General features: G+C 37.5%; 1 pseudogene; it reads left to right on the top strand.

Moving 5' to 3' along the window:
- Positions 1 to 15,980: 15,980 nt before the first annotated feature.
- On the top strand, positions 15,981 to 18,295 carry LOC104866876 (annotated as a pseudogene).
- The last annotated feature ends 1,144 nt before the right edge of the window (positions 18,296 to 19,439 follow it).

Below are 19,439 nucleotides of genomic sequence, written 5' to 3'. Positions count from 1 at the left end.
GTAATGTTACAGCATCTAAAAGAAAAGTTCTTATTTAAATGGGCACTTAAGGAACCCATTTAAGGTATCAACAATTTTCTTACAAATATTCAATGTCAATTTAAGATACAAATGTCAATTCAATGACATTATGTGTTTACCAAAAACATTTAATTTGTAGAGAGAGATTCTTACAGATATTCAGGCCTGAATTAGGCTCCTCAATTCAATTCTCAGTCTACCTCTATGACCTTTAAGGAATATTCTATCTTATCTATAAAGCAGAGTATTACACAATTTTTATCACAGAACTAGGGATATTTGTAAGCATTCAATAAATATCCCCTACTACTGTCAGCTGTAGTGATGATATTGCCATTAAATTACATCATATAAACTAGTATTGAGTCAGACTGCTTCTTTATGTCCATTGCAAATAGATCCTTAAAAATTAGAAAATGTATTTCAAAAAAACTAGAAGGATTTTGAAAGTTCTCACCACAAAGAAATAATAAACATTTAGGGAGATGCCTATACTTACCCTTACTGGAACAATACCTAATGGAGCAATGTATTGAAATATCACATGATACCTGATAAATTGACATCATTATTAGGTGCGAATTTAAAAACTTAAAAAATAAAAGAGATAAAGATAGAGACATGTATGGTTATTCTGAAATTATTTGTTAAATTCTTTACACTGGAATGCGGTAGAATTGTAAGACAGAGTCTCCAACATCTTACTGAAACAATAATAGAATGACTATTTCTTCTCATACAGCAAAGCTATTTTCATCACTTTACAATTCAGCCCAGAAAACGTGCGCAGTTAATTCTGTTTTGGTTTCACAGCCAGACTGTAGCTTCTGAGCAACTGCTTCAGGGAGAAGGAGGGTTCTCAGCAGTTCTGTAGCCCTCTGGGGATTTTGTGATATCTGTGTAGTTAAAGAAAGCCCCATACAAATAAGCAGTGTAAATGTCCCAAGACAAAATATGAAAAGTCCTGGAGAAAGGGATGCAGAACAATTAAATTATTTGCTATCTCAGTGGCAATTGTTTTGTGTGATAATGAACTCAAATCTAATTATTATTGTTAAGCTATTATAAAGCACTTTAGTTTTGCAAAGTGCTTTATAAGAATTTTTTATTAGATAATCATCACAATAACCCTGTAAAGAAGGTCAAAATATCTCCAAGGAACAAAAGAGGAAGCTATTTTTTACAAAACATCTTACAATAAAATGTTCTAATTTTCCTACCCCTAAATATAAATTTCTTATATTGTGATTTGTTCTGTCTTCTAGCACATGACCTGGTTTTATAATGTGAAATTTTGAGTCACCCCGAGTATTCACTGCCTGATGTAATAGCTGAGAAAGCTCTGCATCCTGGAGGACTATACAAATAATCATAAAAAACTTAAATGTTGGAGTAATTAGCAGGACAGAAATTCAGGAATGGAAATGGTTAATGGAAACTTGGAATTCCTTCAATCCGAAGCACAAAAACATTTGTGCTTGCATTGTTTTATAATTTCCTGAATATTGTTAATCAATGTATTTAATAAGTAATTGCTCATTCAATTATCAGCAATACTCTAAGAAGCATTCAAAACAAAAACAAATCAATATTTTATAAAGATATACAGAATGGAGTGAAAAAAGTGTATAACTGACTCAAGGTAAAATATCTAGTAGTTGGCAAATTCGGTAGTTCAATACAAATCTTCCTAGTCTAGGCCACACTACCTATTCATTCTATTGGTTTATTATGGTAAAGCCAATCTGCCTACTACTGCTGAAAGGTTGCAAAGAAAAGTAGAATTTCCCTTTTGCAAAACTGCACTAGTATAAACTATGCTCTTGCATAATCTTTTTTTTTTTTTTTTGTACCGGGGATTGAACTCTGGTCCTTGTGCTTGCAAGGCAGATGGCGGCGGAATCACTGAGCTAAATCCATGGCCCTTCTTGAATAATCTTATCTTCTCATAGTGTGTCACTCTAGTTTGCAAGTGTGCAACCTGCTACTCTGAAAGGCTTCCAGAAGAATGAAGCAATGACTTTCTGGAATCCTGGAATTGCCACTATAAAGAAGACTGTCATTGTATGACCAGTGTCACTGTATACTTCTTTGGACAGTGCTTTAAATGATATAGAAACCCCTGGTGAGGCAAAGTATTGTCTTCTTCTACCACCTACCTTTTTTAACAAAAGCTAAAAAGTCAAACTCTGCTGCTCACCGGCACACCAGGAAATACAGAGTTGTATGTAGGGCATCTCACAAAGAGAAGAATTTAATTCCGGTAGTTGAAAGCTTCTCTAAGAACTACATTATTGTTTGTATAAGATACAGATTCTGGGGCTTTTTAAGTTGCCATGATGGTTTCTGAAGCAGTGCAGACCCTCAACATGTACACAGTGGAGCTGAACCCAGTAATACCGTGGACAGATGGACTCCAGACGACAGGGAGCAGGTGTGGCACAGAGAGAAGTGGGGCGTCCTCTTAGTATTCACAAGGAGAAAGACATTCTGCATCCCAGCAGTCAGGAGCCAGAGCAACCCCACTTATGTTCCTTTTGTTTTCTGCTGCTGCTGCTATTCAACCCAAGTGCACTTGCTGTGGACAATCCAAAAGTGCAAGACCCGAAAAAATATGCAGTTGAAAGAATGTCAGGGTTCTGAGGAAATCATTGGAAGATTTAGAAATAAAAATGATTGACTCCTACTGGATGCTGAATTCACCAAATATGAGCTTTCTTTATTTTATGAAACATGACTCAGACTTTCCCCTGAAAGGCACAAAAGAGAAGCACTTTGTGGGGATTCACCTGTGGCCTGAACATAGACTTCAGAAGGCAGCACTGGCAACAAATGTTTCCAGAGGCACCTGATTTGTCAGGTATCCAGAAATCCTTTTTAGAATAAGTTTTTACAGCAACAAAACTAGACATTCTTGAATAATGAAAGCTTGAATTCCTTCGTGTTACACAGAAGTATTTATCTTACAGAGAGGTATTTATTTGCAGTAAGCTTAATTTCATTAGCAATTTAGGAAAGAGAATTGTTTGGAAAGAAATTTAGAAAACTAAATCATGTAGAGAGAATTTTCTATTATTGTTTTAAAAGAGCAACTAATTGTTTATGTAGTGTACATTATCTGATTTCACATAAGGCTGCTGAACTAGATAATACATGGGGAAATTACAGCTTGTTTTCCTTGAAGAAAAATAAAGCATACACATCGAAAAGTGAGAGAACTTTAGTTAGAAAAGGTATTTAATACTGATTTCTGAATAGTTATTCATAGTATTTTATAGTGTTGTTTCTGGGTAAAACAAAACAAAACAATGTGCTATCACTAATGATGATTAAAGAGACATAATCATATAAAATATTCACCATGACTATGTAAAGTAGACTTGCCCAAGGGCAGATCCACGTTCCAAGAGGCCCTCTTTTCCCTAAAGACTGTCAGGTTTTCCAATTTCTCTATTAAGAGCTTCATCTATCTTTTTAGGAGTGATTTGGCCTGCTTGTGGGAAGCAAGAGGATCGGCGGTCTCTGGGAGGGACAGCCACTGGGGTCTTTAAGGCCTTTATTTTCTTAGTAAGGGGTGGAGCACACCCCTCACACCCTCCTGCATTGTCTGTGGGATTGGTAATTAGGCGCTTTGCTCCCGGGGGTCTTGGGGCAGCTGTCATGAGCATGGCCCACTACGTGACTCAGAGCTGCGTTTTGATTTTGCAGATGAAGTAAGTGGCCTCAGAGCCTCGCAGTAGTAGGGCACTGTGATCCAGAGCCTGGATGCCATGCAGATTTTTTTTAAAGGCTTTATAACTTCATAAGCCCAGTCTTGACTTTGTTTATCTGAGATATATGACTTCCAAAATGAGAAAATTCATCTCACTAAGAAAAATTTATCTACTAGAACCTAGAATCTGAAGTCAGTTAAGTGATTAGCTTAATTAAATTTAATATTTTTTATAGCTAATGGAGTCACATATATCAACTATATATCTATGTATGTGTAGATGAAGATGGGCATCTATGTCGTTATATATGTAAATACTCACACATATATGTATTTTTAAAGTTTTTCTCTGTAGAAGTCATCCTGTTTAAATATATTAAACATATGTGAAATACCAGAAAAAATTCTGTATTCAAATAAGGGCCAATATTTGCCGGAAATAGTCTTTCATTCTATTATAGTAATCAGAATATTTTTCATTTATAAACCATATAACGATTGTTACATAATTTACAACTCATAGCATTGATATTAAGTGCCTTTAAAACTTGTATTCTATTTTAATTCCTTCATATTCTGGCCAAACGGTATTTATAAATGTGCATTGAACAGTCCATTCTGTTTTTTTTAATTTCTTTTGTTTGTTTGTTTGTTTTTTGTTTTTTTGAGACAGAGTCTTACTATGCATCTGAGGCTGACCTGGAACTCACTATGTAGCCCAGGTTGGTCTCAAACTCACAGTGACCCTCTTGCCTCAGCCTCCCAAGTGCTGGATTACAGGCGTGTGCCACCACTCATGCCTCCTTCTGTTTTTGTATTACTTTTCTTAGCCATGTCTTTCAAAATGGAGTTTGTAGAACACATGTATAGCTAAGAACACTCACCACACATGCTTCTTTTTGCTGAGAAAAATAGTAAAAAGTTGTGACAAATGTCTTACTTCCATCGAATTACCCTTCTAGATTTGTTTATTTGTTGTTGTTTTAATTTTTTGAGACAGGGTCTTACTCTGTAGTTCAGATTGGTCTTGAACTCACTATTTGGGCTAGGCTGGTCTCGAACTCCCGGCTATCCTCCTGCCTCAGCCTCCCAAGTGCTGGGATTACAGCACATGCCATGCCCAGCTCACTTCCTGGTATTCTGATAAGGAATATATTTGGCTGCAGAAATAATAGATCAAACTGCATAAAGCAAAATCATGCGCTTAAATTTACTTACTACACTACTTCAGTGATTTTAGTTTGGAGAATTAAAGATTACAAAAATACATTTAGCAAATTCTAAATTGCATTCTCTCTCAAGTGTCTGTACCAATGCCTGATGATTCCTTTAACTGCCTCTGAGGCTTAGGTTCTTTGCTTTTAGCATATGGGAAACAAGGAAAGGACCTGAGGAGGAACTCACCCAGGAAGTGTCTGCTGCCAAGGGCTCCATTAGCTAGCTGTCTCTCTTCTCATAGCCCTTCATTCTCAAATGTCACAATGAGAGGGACTAAATGCCCTCCCAATCTAATTTTCCTCACAGTGTGTATCTTTACACTAATCTATTATCCCAATGACTCAGAAATTGGTCAACAAGTTAAATATATCTTTTCTTAAACACTTTTATTTTACATGAAAGGAACGCATTTATGACTCAACTAACATTTTCTATTATTTAAATAAGTAGAAAGCATTCTGTAACTGAAATGTAATAATTGCAGTAATATTTGTTTATAATATACTTAGATGGATGTTCATAAGGTCACACAATAAAATTGTTATAGCTAATGGGGTATGACCTTAAACACTTAAGGAACCTATAATGTAAGCTGTACCTTTTATCCATTCCTTTTTTCTATGCCTGGGAGTGAAGAAGTGAGAACATTAACGTGTCTTTGATGCCTAGAAATCCTCCAAACTGGTAGAACAGTTGGAATATTAGGACAGTGGAGGAAGACTGAATTTTGGAATCAGAGAAATTTGGATTGGAATTCAAGCTCGTTGCTCACAAGCTATGTGTTTCTCAGTTATATGCAACCTCCTCTTCCCTCCTCTGTAAAAGGAAGATAATATTCTGTTGAGGGAATTCATCTGGTATCAGCAATCTATAATCTTGGTCTGTACTTTAAAAACTCTAACATTTCTTACACTCCAGGATTAAATTGGTTTTTAGTCCAACCCCTGAAACGAGGCATGTCCTCATCTGCAGAGAGAGAAATTTCATTAACAATGAGTACACCTGGGCTGGAGGATTTGGTTGCTCCCTTTTCCTTACTGATCTGGGCACTTTCAGTCTCACTTGACCTTTGGATGGATACTGATGTTGGGTAAAGGACACCAAACACAGATGTTGAGTTGAGATGTTGAGTTGAGTATCAAACACAGTTCACAAAAATGAACAAAGGTGAATAGGTACCGATTCCAATACAAAGGAGTTTAAACCAAGACTGCTGATAAGAAATTGTAAGAATTCCTCTCTCATGTATAAGCCTTACTTAAAATGTTTACTCAGGAAAAACCAGGAGAAAATAGCCTGCTAACAATATTTTCGGCATAAACCGATGATCTCATGAGTTATGGTCTACAGTTCTATAAAGTAGATGTGCACTTGTCCTTATATAATTTAGCTGAGCTTCCTAAATCAGTTCCTTACACTTTTGTATAAGATCTGTTCGGTAAGATTGCACTAATTCTTTAAATGGAATAATAAATATGAAGGTGACATAGGTGCAAGCATGTAATGCTCAATATTTTGTTTTCTTTCTTTGCAAATCTCTTCCTGTTATCCTTCCCACTTGTTCCATGCAGGAGGACTAAGGTGCTCCTTCCCAGAAGGAACATCTCTGAGCCCCCGCCAGTTCCCACCTGGCTCAGCTGTATTTCTGCTTTCCTAGAGAGCTGTCCTGAGCCCCTCAGCACCTGGAACCGTTTCTTCCCAGCTGGCTCCCGTTCTCAGGAGAGTCATGAACAGGTGAACTTGAGGGGCAGAGTCTGCCTGCTGAAAGGGATTGAAGTGCCATTCCAGCCATGACTAATTTATTTAGTATTCAAAAATCAGTAAAGAGTCTTCTAACACATCACTCCACCTAATAAAAGGGAGTAAAAATAAAGGAAAAACCTGCTTGATGCCTCGGGCATGTTCAGTGTGTTGTCCAGGTCAGCTCATTTCAATGCTTAATTTGTGGCACTTCATTTAATTGAATCATTTAACACTCAAAAAGTAATTATAAAAGTGAACAAATCTGGTTTCCTGGGGTTGGTATTTGACATTTCAAAACACTGAAATCCCTGTTGCTGGCTTGAACTATGTTTGGTATTCAGCAATTAAACTAAATTAATTCTGAATATAGGTTATGGATGAACTTTTATGTTTAAGACTCTTAGCCTTGACTTATTTATACTGTAATTGGATTTAGTATAATGAATAAAGGACTGATTCCTACAATATCATCTTTCACAATTGAACAACATACCAGAATATTATCTTGCAGACATTATTATCTCTGGTTTCCAGAGATCAAAGCAAAATAATCAGATACTACAATTTCAAGAGAACAGGAGGTTAACTAATATAGCCCATACTTCACCTGTAAGGACAGAGTGCCAGAGACATCATGGGAGTGACTGATACCGAGACACACAGTCACCCACCATCAAAGCTCATGGTTCCTTGTGGGAAGCCAGCCATGGCCCATTGGCTTTTTGAAAGATAACATTTGTTCCTCTTTAAGGACTGCACGTGTTAAACTTGTTTCTGATCCTGCACGGGAGAAACTCGGATAGCCAAAGATCTGTAGGAGTCAGGTACTTCCTGTTAAAGATCTGACGTTGGCTGTGGGAGTCAGGTGTTTCCTGTTGATGTGCCTTTAAAAGGCTGATGCTTGTTTGCAATAAAACGTCGCCTTGATCAGACTCTTGTCTTGGCGTCCTTCCTTTCTCTCTGCCCCATCTCCACCCCGCTGCTCTTTCAGGTTTGAGGCACTGCTGGACAGTGCTCTGCGTCGCCGGTTCGTGACAGTTCCTATTTCCTCTCGTAAAGCTAGGACACTTTCTACTCCGTTATATATCCAGTGGTTGAGGGTACATATTTACATTTATAGAAATGAATATTATATGAAGGTATACAACCAGTTATGAAACATGATGCTATGGAATGTGTCAGCTAGTTGATCCCATGTCCTATCATATTTTCCAAGAAGTTTTCACAGATCACATTCTCTTAGCTCCTATATACAGGGCTGCAAAAGTCAAGGTCAGGAGAAGAAGGCAACCTCATGACCTCCACAAGTCAGCTTTTCTCTGACAACTGTTGTTTGAGCAGAACATGCAACCCATAAGTTATCTAATAGACCTAAGTTATATTGGTCACTTTTTCATCACCGCAATCAATTACCCATCACCCACAATTTAAACAAGTGCAGTTTACTTGGTTCATGATTTTTGACTGTTTACTCCTATTTGGCAGTTAGGCAGAATTGGCATGACAGAATCAAATGATGGAGGAAAGTGGTTCAACCTGAGCCATCCAAGAAGTAAAGAGAACAGCAAAACAGAAAGATCCAGAGAGAGAAAGAGAGCACTCCAAAGTCATGCTGCCAGTGTCAAATTCTTCCATCCAGCCCACACCACTAAACAGCACTTTCAGCTATGAACTTATCGATGGATTAATTCATTGATGAACATAGCATTCCCATGATCCAACCACTTTATGAAATCCCCACATTTGATACATGAAGCTTTTGGGGAACACTTAAAATCTAAATCATAGTGTTTCAACCTTGGCTAGTAAAAGGCTCCTGTCCATCTCTCACACAAAATTCATTTAATCCTTCTGCAAAAGTCAATACTCTTAACAATTTTAGCACTGCTCAAAAGTGTAAGTTCAAAGTCTCCTCTGAGACACTTAGTAGATAGTTCCTGTAAAAATCAAAAGGAAAATTAAATATTTCCAACATACATTAGCACAGAATAAATATTCCTTGTCCCAAAAGTGATGGGACCAATGCAAGACAAAAGCCGGCAGAGCAAACATTAAATCCCGTAGCTACATGTTCAGTACATTTCAGGAGGTTGTAGTGACATGTGAGTTCAACAGCTCTTGGGCAGCCCTTCCCTGTGGCCTTGCTGGATCTTGCTGGTTGCAGCCATATTTTCTCTCTCTGTCTCTCTGTCTCTGTTTGTCTCTATCTTTCTCTTTCTCTCTCTCTCTCTCCCTGACTCTGTTCACTGCCTGCAACCTCTCTCGGTAGATAGTCTATTATTCTGGCATCTCCAACATCCTGAAGTCTCCCCTGTACTCATGGTGTTACTTTAACAGTTTTATGTATCTTCCTGTAAGGGGAAAATTGCTTGGTCTTCCAGGCCTTCTTCAGAAATATATATATGGAAGCCTCTGTAACCCCAGAACTCTTGCATTTCCTGTACCTGACAATCTGAGTGGATGATGTCAAAATCTGCTCACTTTAGCAGCAGGCCAGCTCTTGGACTGTGGATATGGAGGTCTCTGAGTGCTCTGATCTTGGGAAACATCTTCCTGCATGTTCCCAACTGGGCAGGGTGCCCTGGGGCTCTTTTATAAAAGGGCACTTTTTTAAAATTTCCCCTTTTACACCCTTGAGCCCAAGATAAGTGGGGTCTGCAAAATATCTGAGATGCTCTCAGAAAATATTTCCTATTGTCTATGTGCAAAATTCTTTTTTTCTTCTTTTTCCTCCTCCTTCTCCTCCTCTTTCCCCCTCCCTACCCTCCTCTGCTTCTCCCTCTCCCTTTCTCCCCCCGCCCCTCTTTCCTTTGCAGTGCAAGAGATGAAATGCAGGGCCATCCCATGCAGCTAAATCCACACCCCATTTTTACTCTTTGAGAAAAGGTCAGGCTAAAATCTGACTTACCAACCTCCTACCATAGCCTCCCAGAGTTTTGGGATTATAGACGTATGTCACCAAGCCCAGTGTTGGCCTCTTTTTATTGGCACAGATTGTACTAGCCTCTCTCATCGGTCCTAAATTGTAGAAATTTCCATTCTTGGAAACCTGAATGATTTTGAAACACGTTAGTTCTGCATTTGACTGCTAACTATTATCATAGATCTGGCTAAAAGTAGCCACCAGCAACTGCCACAGCCTAAACATTGGACTGCCTTGAAATTTTTCCACCAGATTAATTAGTCTTAAACTTTTAAATTTAGCCACATACAAGTGTTAAGACATGGGTAAAATGAAGGTAAGTTCTTTGCCAGAAAGTTAAATATATTACCTCAAGTAAATTTTCTAATATAATCTTCTGTATAGAGAAGGCTGTAAAACACTGTGAGTAACTCTATGTTGTATATAATAGAAGTTTTCTGGCTTCTATTTACCTGAGTTATGACATATCATAAAATAGAAGCTTGCTCCATTTTGAATGCAAATGCTGAGGCAGAATGATTTGGTAACTCATTGATGCAAGTAAATAACAAACATCTGTTGGATACACCAAAGATGTTGATGAAAACAACTCCAGCTGCACAGCATAATCATAAAACATAAACTAATGAATACATGAAACTTGATAATAAAAATTGGTACCTGTAAACTCATAAAATTGTGTAGGGAACTTGGACATAAAGCATATATAAGTTATCTCGGGAAAAAAAGCCGAAGATTTTAGGGCATACCAGACCAAGTAAAGTTAAGACATTCACCTGGATCATATATAAGGAGTAATACCAGCCTTGGTGTACAGTGGTACCGCCTATCAGACCACCTGGAGAATTCTCCACAAGATTAACAAGCCACAAACTCCATCTCTCCATGGGTTTCACCTGGGCTCCACCTCCTTGTATCAGTAGGCCTACTTGAACTACCTGCTATATGGAGATTCAGGCTTTGAAATAACTCTGTACTCTCCACAAAACCACAGCCTCTTAGAAAAATTTCTGCCTGGTCTATGATCATATTTTGTCATGTGTGGTCACTTCCCCTATCTCTGTAAACTGTTAGCCTTGGATATCAAGTCTTTCTATTCAACTCTTGCAATACACTGTTCACCTTTCGCCATTCTGTAACTAATAAATCATTGTGTGACTTAATTACTTTCTCATTGGTAGGACAAGATACCAAAAGCCCACAAGTTAAAGTAGGACAAATTTATTTTAACTCACAGTCTGTAGAGGTTTCAGTCCGTAGTCAAGTGGCTCTAAGGCCAGGCAGCATGGCAGAGGGACAGGGCAGAGGAGAAACTGTCCACAGCATTCAGGGCAAGAAGCAGCAAGCTTGCCTTCTACCTTTCCCTTTATATTCTGTCCAGGTTACAAGAACACTGGTAGTGCCACTCACACCAGGTGTGGGGATTCCCATTACCCACACCCAGAATTATTCTAAATCAATCAGAAGACTAATCCAGTTGTCATGTACCTTAATATAACATCTCACACCCATAATTCAGCCACCTCCCAAAAGGCCCACCTATGAGCACATGAGGCTTTAGGAGCTTCTTGATTTTAAACCATAACATTGTGTAATGGGTGACTTCAGTGTAATAGACATTAGTAATTAAGATTGGAATAAGATAACCAGTGATTACTCAGCTCATTGACTACTGAGTGAATTGTACAAAGCCATTGAAATTGATGAACTATGTGAATTTATTGTTACATAATAAATTCTAATATTATGGAGAGAAAGAAATGTGTACAGTCTATGTAACTGGCATAGATTGCTGATGACAATTGCCGTAGTTGGCAGGAATCCATTTGTTAAAAAAGCAATTCAATGAGTGAAAATACCATGGACACAATAATTGGAGAGATATAATTTTTTTGACAAATTAAACTACTTGTTAATATAAAAATATTCAGCATTCTTACAAAAATCATGAACAAAAACTAAGCTTGCTTCCAATGCAAAGCCCTGCTCTCCCTGCCCTATAAACCTATGTGGTACTAGATGGACAGACACCTTCAGTTCATGGAGATAAGGGCTAAACTTGACATGCTGTCAAGGAACATTGCTTACACTCTACAGGACCACATTTTCATCAAAAACTCTTTACCAAAACAACAACCAACCCTCAGGTCACGTATCTACGATCAATCATATCTCAGGTAAAAATTTGAATTATATTATATCAAACAAGTATTTTAATGCACAAAAATCTAACTAAATAAAGCTAACTAAAAAAAAAAGCTGAGGGATGGGTCTGGAAACTTAGCTCAGCCATGCCGCCACTGCCACAGAAGTGCAAGCTCCTGAGTTCTATTCCCAGTCTGCCCCCCCCCAAAAAAGCTGAGAGGGAAAAAAACTAAATAAAATATATGCCCTAAAATGTCACTTAATTCTGGTGACCCATAGTATCTCACAAAACAAAAAGTTAAAAAATAATCAAAATTGCCCCAATAGATACAAAATTAAATTTAAAGAATTCCTATCATGCAAACCCATTAAGATATAAAACACCAAAAAAAGTAGTAGCACAGTATTGTTAAAGAAATCTGTTAGAAATTAAATTAATTAAACATGGATGGATAGCTAGCACTTAAAATACTTAACATAAATGTACAGATAATATACAATTGATTGCATAATAAACAATCATAGGATCTTTGACCATAGGATCCTCATGCTGAAAACCTAGGAGATTTTAATGATCCTTGGGGGTAAAATCTATTGACACAATTGGTTATAACTAAAAAAAAAAAGTGTTGAATTCCTGCATTAAAAACCCTTGTAAAACAGATCACCAGATAAAAAAATACCCAGGAAAAAATTACACGGACTTAAAACCAACCATACAAAAACAAGCCACAGATGTTGACTGAAAGTTTTTGATCTCTGAGGCAGAGGAATAAATATTGTAGACTGAAATGGTTCTAACATAAACCAACTTTGCTCCTTAACAACAACAAAAAAAACATTTAAACTCTAAACTATTAATGCTTACAATTAAGCATCCAAAGACAGCCCTGTCCTTACAATACTGAATAACATTAAGCTAAGAAAGAACAAACCATTATTACAAACCGACAAATTAAACAGATCTAAATCAAACAATTAAAACACCCCAAAATAACAACCTTAAGAGTATATAATCAAATAAATGCATCTATAACCTTATTTGAAGTACCAAGAACAAATAAAATCTGAAAATCTTTACTACCATATAAAGTGAAACACTTAAAATTCATCTAGAGACTCATTTATAAATATAATCAATAACTATAAATATATATATATATATACATACACACACATACATATACACACTTCATGTATATAGCATATATATGGGTATATTGGCCCATTCCTATAATCCGAGCACTCTAGGAGGCTGAGAGACAAGGATCATAAGTTCAAGTTTTAACTTGAACAAATTAGTGACTAGGAGAGAACCTGTCTTCAAATAAAAAATAAAAAATAAATGCCTTGATATATATCTTAGTAGGAAAGTCCTGGTTTTCATTCCCATTACCACAAGTAAATAGAAAATAAATAATACTGCATATGTATTAACTAATTTATGAGATAATAAAAGATATAAAACCTATAATAAAAGACTGTGATAATCAGGTTTATAATATCTTTATTCAACTGGATAAGTGTAAATTCCAAAAATGTGACAAATATCCCACTAAATCCAAAGCTGATTATCTAAAACAGGGTCATTCAAAACAAAAATGTTGAATTTAAGAATCAATCAGGGCTAGTCACAGAGGAAGTATATAAAGTTGAAATTGACATCAAAATTCATTCTAAGGGCAAAAATTTCATCCCAAAATGGAAAAATAGGATTTCACCTGTTCAGATAATCTCATTATATATCACTTATAAGTAATACAATCACTAGAAGAGTAGGAAAATAATAAAACAAAAACCACAACCCTAAGACCTAGAAACAACATGGTTCTTATAAAACAAAGCCATTGACTTTCTACACAACATGTGAAACTCATAATAGTAGTGCACACAGACAAACCATAATTAAAAGACAGATAAAATGTATATATTTATGAACTAATTAACAATAACAAACAACCTAGATCTATGATCATGCATCTGATCCAAAATCAGTATTGAACAAATGACAAAGACCTATGATCACGATATTATAAAACGTTACATAAAAATCTGACAAAAATTAACATTAGGGTCACATGCATCAAAAAACACATAAATGACCCAGAAACACCTTTGTACAGCAGCCAAATAAAAACATTCATACAAAACATAAAAGTAAGGAAAAAGCTCTGCAAATTAAAATTTATTCACAGGTACGGATAATAGCTAAAAACATATACTTCTACTGTAATACCTAAAGACCTCATAGAAATTCAGTTGCAAACTCTCAAATACTAAATTAAATGAACAATAACATAGATATCAGGCCTTCTAAATGTTCAACATCAGGACATTACTTGCTACACATAGTTCAGCTTTCAAAACAAAGTCACTAACACTTTGTCTCATTGTAACAATGCCATAAACACACAGTGATAATAAATATCAATTTTTAACTAGTGGGTAACCATATCTTCATATAAATAAATAAATATATATGTATATAATATTCATATATTATACATAAGTGGACCCTTAACTTATAAACTCCATCAATTCTTGAGGGCTGGTTGTAACTCAAATTAGTTGTAAGTCAATAGAGCTGATATCTGGATGCTTACCTGAGTATATGCTATACATAACAAGAGGCAGATGAATCCTTCATTTGTTAACCTAATTAATCTGAGCTTTTGTATGTTAGGTAGGTTATAACTTGAGGGTCCACTATATAAAAAATGACATCAATGGTCAACATCAGTTTATTATAATCACTTAAAGATTACCAGATTGAAATATCATATCTATCGCACCTACATATGTTTAAAATAAAATTTTTGTGCAGATGATACATCATAAATCAAATTCTGAGGTATAATACTATTATAATACCTCAAGATCAAATATTCAAATGGTTATAAGTTTAAAATATGCAATGTGTCAGTGTTAAATCAAAAGTCCTATCTAAGCTCATATATGCAAATAATTATCATAGAGGGATCTGTTTACATCAAGATATAGTGAAATCCAAAAAGTTCCATGGATCAACACACATAAACCCTACTATTAAAGCAAAGAAACACCTTGAAAAAATAAAATGCCATCCAAAATTAACAAATACAAAAATTTCAATAAAATTTAATATACATGTAATTGCAATATTAAATACAAACTTAATTAGAACTACTGAAAATACTGAAAACATATACACAGTGTTCCAAATAATTAACAAATCCTTGGGCTGGGGATTTAGCTCAGTGGCACTGTGCTTGCCTTGAAAGTGCAAGGGCCTGAGTTCAATCCCCTGTAGGAAAAAAAGAAAAACACCCCCCCAAAAAGAAATCCTTTAAGAATGATGTGCCCTACATAATGTCATGAGGTGATTCATGGCCATTATCAGTTTATTTTTCATTTAAAGACATAAAACTCATACAGTTTACCTCATAAACATGACAACCATATCTCTAACCTAGATCAAGACTGGTATAATATAAACAACACAATCTTCTCTCATCTAAAAAAATACCTTTACTGCTGACAATTTATTTAGATTGAACTTGTTTAAAAGTTTCATGATCACTTTCTGTAATACTTCATGTAAAAGGGAAAATGTAGCCATTGGGTTTCTGACTCAGGAAAGAGGGAGTATTTTGTGTAAAGTGTGCTGTGCCCCTGCTGTGAGTTACTCCATGTTGTATGAATAATAGCATTCAGGCTGTGATTTGCCCTGAGTGACTCCATCTTATAAAACAGAAGCTGGATGCATACTGACTGCAAATGCTAAAGCAGGAAGAGTGAGTTGGTCACATATCTGTGGAAATAGAGAGAGACACCATATGTTGGACACACCAAATTTATCAACAAAAACAATTCCCAGATGCACAGTTCAATCATAGCATAAAATCTAATAAATCCATCTTATTAATAAAAATTACTACCTATAAGCTTATCAGTTTTTCCAGGGTACATAGAGACATGGCAAATCTAAGTTACCTGGGGGGGGGGACTCTAGGAGATTATAGGACACACTATATTAACCAATGATACATACTGTCACCTGGATCATATAAAAAGAGTGAGGTGAGTCCTCTGCCAGGCCGGGTGGACCTGGGGTAGGGGTGGAGGAAGCGGGAGGCCATGCCTTGTAGCCAGTGCAGAACCCCCAGTCCCGGTTCAGGTCTTGGGCCCGAGCGCCCGAGCATGCAGATCGGGCTGGGCGGCTGAGAGCTGGAGGGGAAGATGGAAGGCTTAACGCTGACCTATGTGTAGCAGAAATACTACTCAGATCTCTTCTCCTACTGAGACAGGAGAGCACCAAGAAAGTGGTGCTCAACAGGCTGGAGCTGTTCCGGGCCGCGCAGTGCCCAATGATGTGGTCCTCCAGATTATGGAGCTTTGTGGTGCTACCTGACTTGGTTATTTTGGAAGAAGTCAGTTCCACATTGCTTTGAAACTTGTAGCTGTTGCCCAATCTGGGTTTCCATTAAGAGAAGAAAGTCTAAATACAGTAACAGATCTTCCTCTGCCAAGATTCGTTGCTTTAAAGAATGAACAAGAATCTCACCAAGAAGCCTCATATTCTCCAGATTCTGAAAACCAAGGTTCCTATTCCAGTGTGATTCCCCCTTCCCCTGGCAGGGGACAGGTGTGAGAAAGGGATCTATAAGCCATGATATGGTTTAGCCTTGAGCATCTGCAGATCAACAGGAACCTGCATCCCCAACAGTTTCACCATAGCAGTCACCACTGACTTCACACACATGGAGGAAACACGACCCTCTTTCCAGTGGGGGAACAGTGAGAGGCCTCTTGCAGGACCTGGGCCATTTTGGTCTCTTTTGGTGAAGCACGATCAGGTTCTTCTGCTGGTGACGCAGTGCGGCCCGGGCACTCTCCTCTCCTCACCTCCCCCTCAGTTAAACTGGGTCAGTTTTGCAGAGACTCCACCAACCAGTATTCTTTTAACCATGCATCCTGCTCTGGCCAGGATCACACAATCGTACGAACTGTAGCCTCAGCTACAACTGCCAGTGAAATTTGTAGACAATCCAGTAATTATGATGATCCCCGGAAAATAACAGATGAACAGACAGTATTACATAAGTCAGTTTAAAACCATTCAGCCTGATCTAAATGGACTTATTTCAGGATCTGCAGCTAAAGTTTTTCACAAAACCAAAACTTTCTGTTCTTGAACGCTCTCATATTTGGGAGCTCTCGGACTTTGATAAAGATGGGGCACTGACGTGGGACGAGTTTTCTGCTGCCTTTCATCTGGTGGTTTCTAGGAAGAATGGCTGTGACTTACCAGAAACATTTAACGCCCATACTGATAGATCTTCCAGGTGAGGTAGGTTATTCCGGCTCTCTGGCTGAAGCTCCTCCAGGCCAGCCTCCACCAATGCCATCACTAAACCAAACTTGGTCTGAACTCAGTCAGTCAGAGCAGCAAGCAGTGGGAGACACTTACTGAGTGCTCTTCAAGCTCACAAACTCTGTCCCAATTTGATCCTAACATCACACCACCTGATCCTGATACTGCTGTTGTTCATCCAGTTCCTATTTGTATGACCCCAAGCAAGATCCACATGCAGGAAAATAGAACCAGCAGTGATTATACTAATCCCATTAGACTGTGAAACCATCTGACCTTTCAGAAGAAAATAAAATAAATTCAGCAGTGAAATTTGCTTCTGGAAATACTGTAGATGGTTACAGTAGTTCAGAGTCTTTTACTTCTGACCCACAGCAGATCAGGAACAATGTAACTCATCAAAGGTCTCATTCTGGACCATCGCCTGATAACACTGCTCCACCACCTCACACTCCAAGGCCACAGCCCTTTCATTTTAGATCATCCTCCTTAGATATGAATTGGGCCGTTACAGGGACCACAGGACAACAACAGGCTGGAGTTGTTGCTCATCCTCCTGCAGTGCCTCCAAGACCAGATCCCTCGCAGGTTCCTGGTCCTGTTGTTCATCGCCCAGTGGATGCCGTTGGCCTGATGACTCACACTAGTACCTCACCTCAGCAGATACCAGAACAACCAAATTTTGCTGATTCAAAGCCAATTTGAAACACTTGCTGCATCAAATGTAAATGAAGAACAAGATAACCAAGCCGAGACACACGCAGAAATCTTGCCAAATTGAAAAAACTTCTGATTCTGCTAGTTCTCTCCAAGTTGCTAAAGCAGATAATATAACTAAAGAAAAGATAGCTGCTAGTGTTCTTGCCAGTGTGAGCAAAGGTACTTGCTCCACCACCTCAACCTGTCCAAAGAAGACTAAAATCAGAAGATGAGTTAAGGCCAGATGTGATGAGCATACACAAAGACAGGTGTCTTAGCTGCTGTTCTTGCATCACAGACTTCTGTTCCCAGATCTTTGGGAAAGAAGAAAGCTATTCAGGCATCAATTAGATGCAATAAGGAGACCAACACAGTTTTGGCCAGATTGAATAGTAAATTGCAGCAACAATGAAAGGATGTTCTTGAAGAGAGAATTTTCCTGGAATTTCAACTGGAACAACTTCGACCATCCTCTCATTGATAATCCAATTGCCATTAACTGTGAAAATAATAATTGTTAAGCAGTTTGGGGTTTGAAGCCAATTTGGAGACCCAGACATTCAGTTCACTGCTTAATTCAACACTAAATTTTATGATTCTGTTTCACCCTTTATGTTCACTGTTGTGATTAAGTATCTTTTATTTTTTAATTTCAACAATAAAAGGGTCAGGATGACTTTTTCTGGAGGGAAAAAAAAAAAGAGTAACATCAAACATGGAGTATTCTGGTACCACACTCGTAAGACCATAAGAGGAGGGTGACAGGACACAACTGCTACTATCTCCTGGCTTCCCCTCAGGTTCATCTCCCTATTTTTTATTTCAATTAATGTCATTGGTACATTTTAGTTGTACAACATAATGACCTTCATCATTGGAAATTTGTATCTTTACAGATCTATCTCAGTTCTTATTTTTTCCCTATTCCACTGCCCTCCCTTCAACACTTCCACCCCTATTTACGACTTTGTCTCCATTTTTTCATCTTCCATATTAATTCCATTCCCTTCTTTCCTTTCCCCTAACCCCCAACTTTCCCTTCCCCCTTGCCTCTTTTCTTCCTATTTCACATTATCTATTATACCTTTTAGTCTTTATTTACACTTTCAGTTTCTCACACCAGAGAAACTATTCAGTATTTACATGTGTCCCATTTTATTCACTTAAGACTATTGCCTCAATGTGCATCCATTTAGCTATAAATGTCTCAAATGTGTACTTCTTTATGGATGAGTAGTACTCCATTTTATATATTTTTTAAAAACATATTTTTTTATCCAGTTTCCAGTTGATGGGCAACTGGGCTGTTTCCAAGTTTTAGCTATTACAAATTGTGCTGCTATGAAAATAGGTGCACCTATATCATTGTGTTATTAGTCTTTTAATTCTTTAAAGGAGACATCCAGGAGCCGGGGATTTAGCTCAGCAGTTTAGTGGCCTGCCTTGCAAGCACAAGGACCCGACTTCAATCGCTGGTACCAAAAAAAAAAAAAAAAAAAAAAAAAGACATCCAGCAAGGAAACAGTTGGGTCAAATGGAACCTCCAATCCTAGTTCTCTGAGGCATCTCCATACTGATTTCCACAGTGGTTGCACCAGTCTGCACTCCTATCAGTAGTGGAATAG

This window comes from Fukomys damarensis, unplaced genomic scaffold, assembly GCF_012274545.1.
Source record: "Fukomys damarensis isolate Sample0158 unplaced genomic scaffold, DMR_v1.0_HiC HiC_scaffold_14, whole genome shotgun sequence".
Classification (NCBI taxonomy): Eukaryota; Metazoa; Chordata; class Mammalia; order Rodentia; family Bathyergidae; genus Fukomys; species Fukomys damarensis.
The sequence above is the reverse complement of the archived record's forward strand: the minus strand, read 5'-3'. Positions and strand labels throughout refer to the sequence as shown.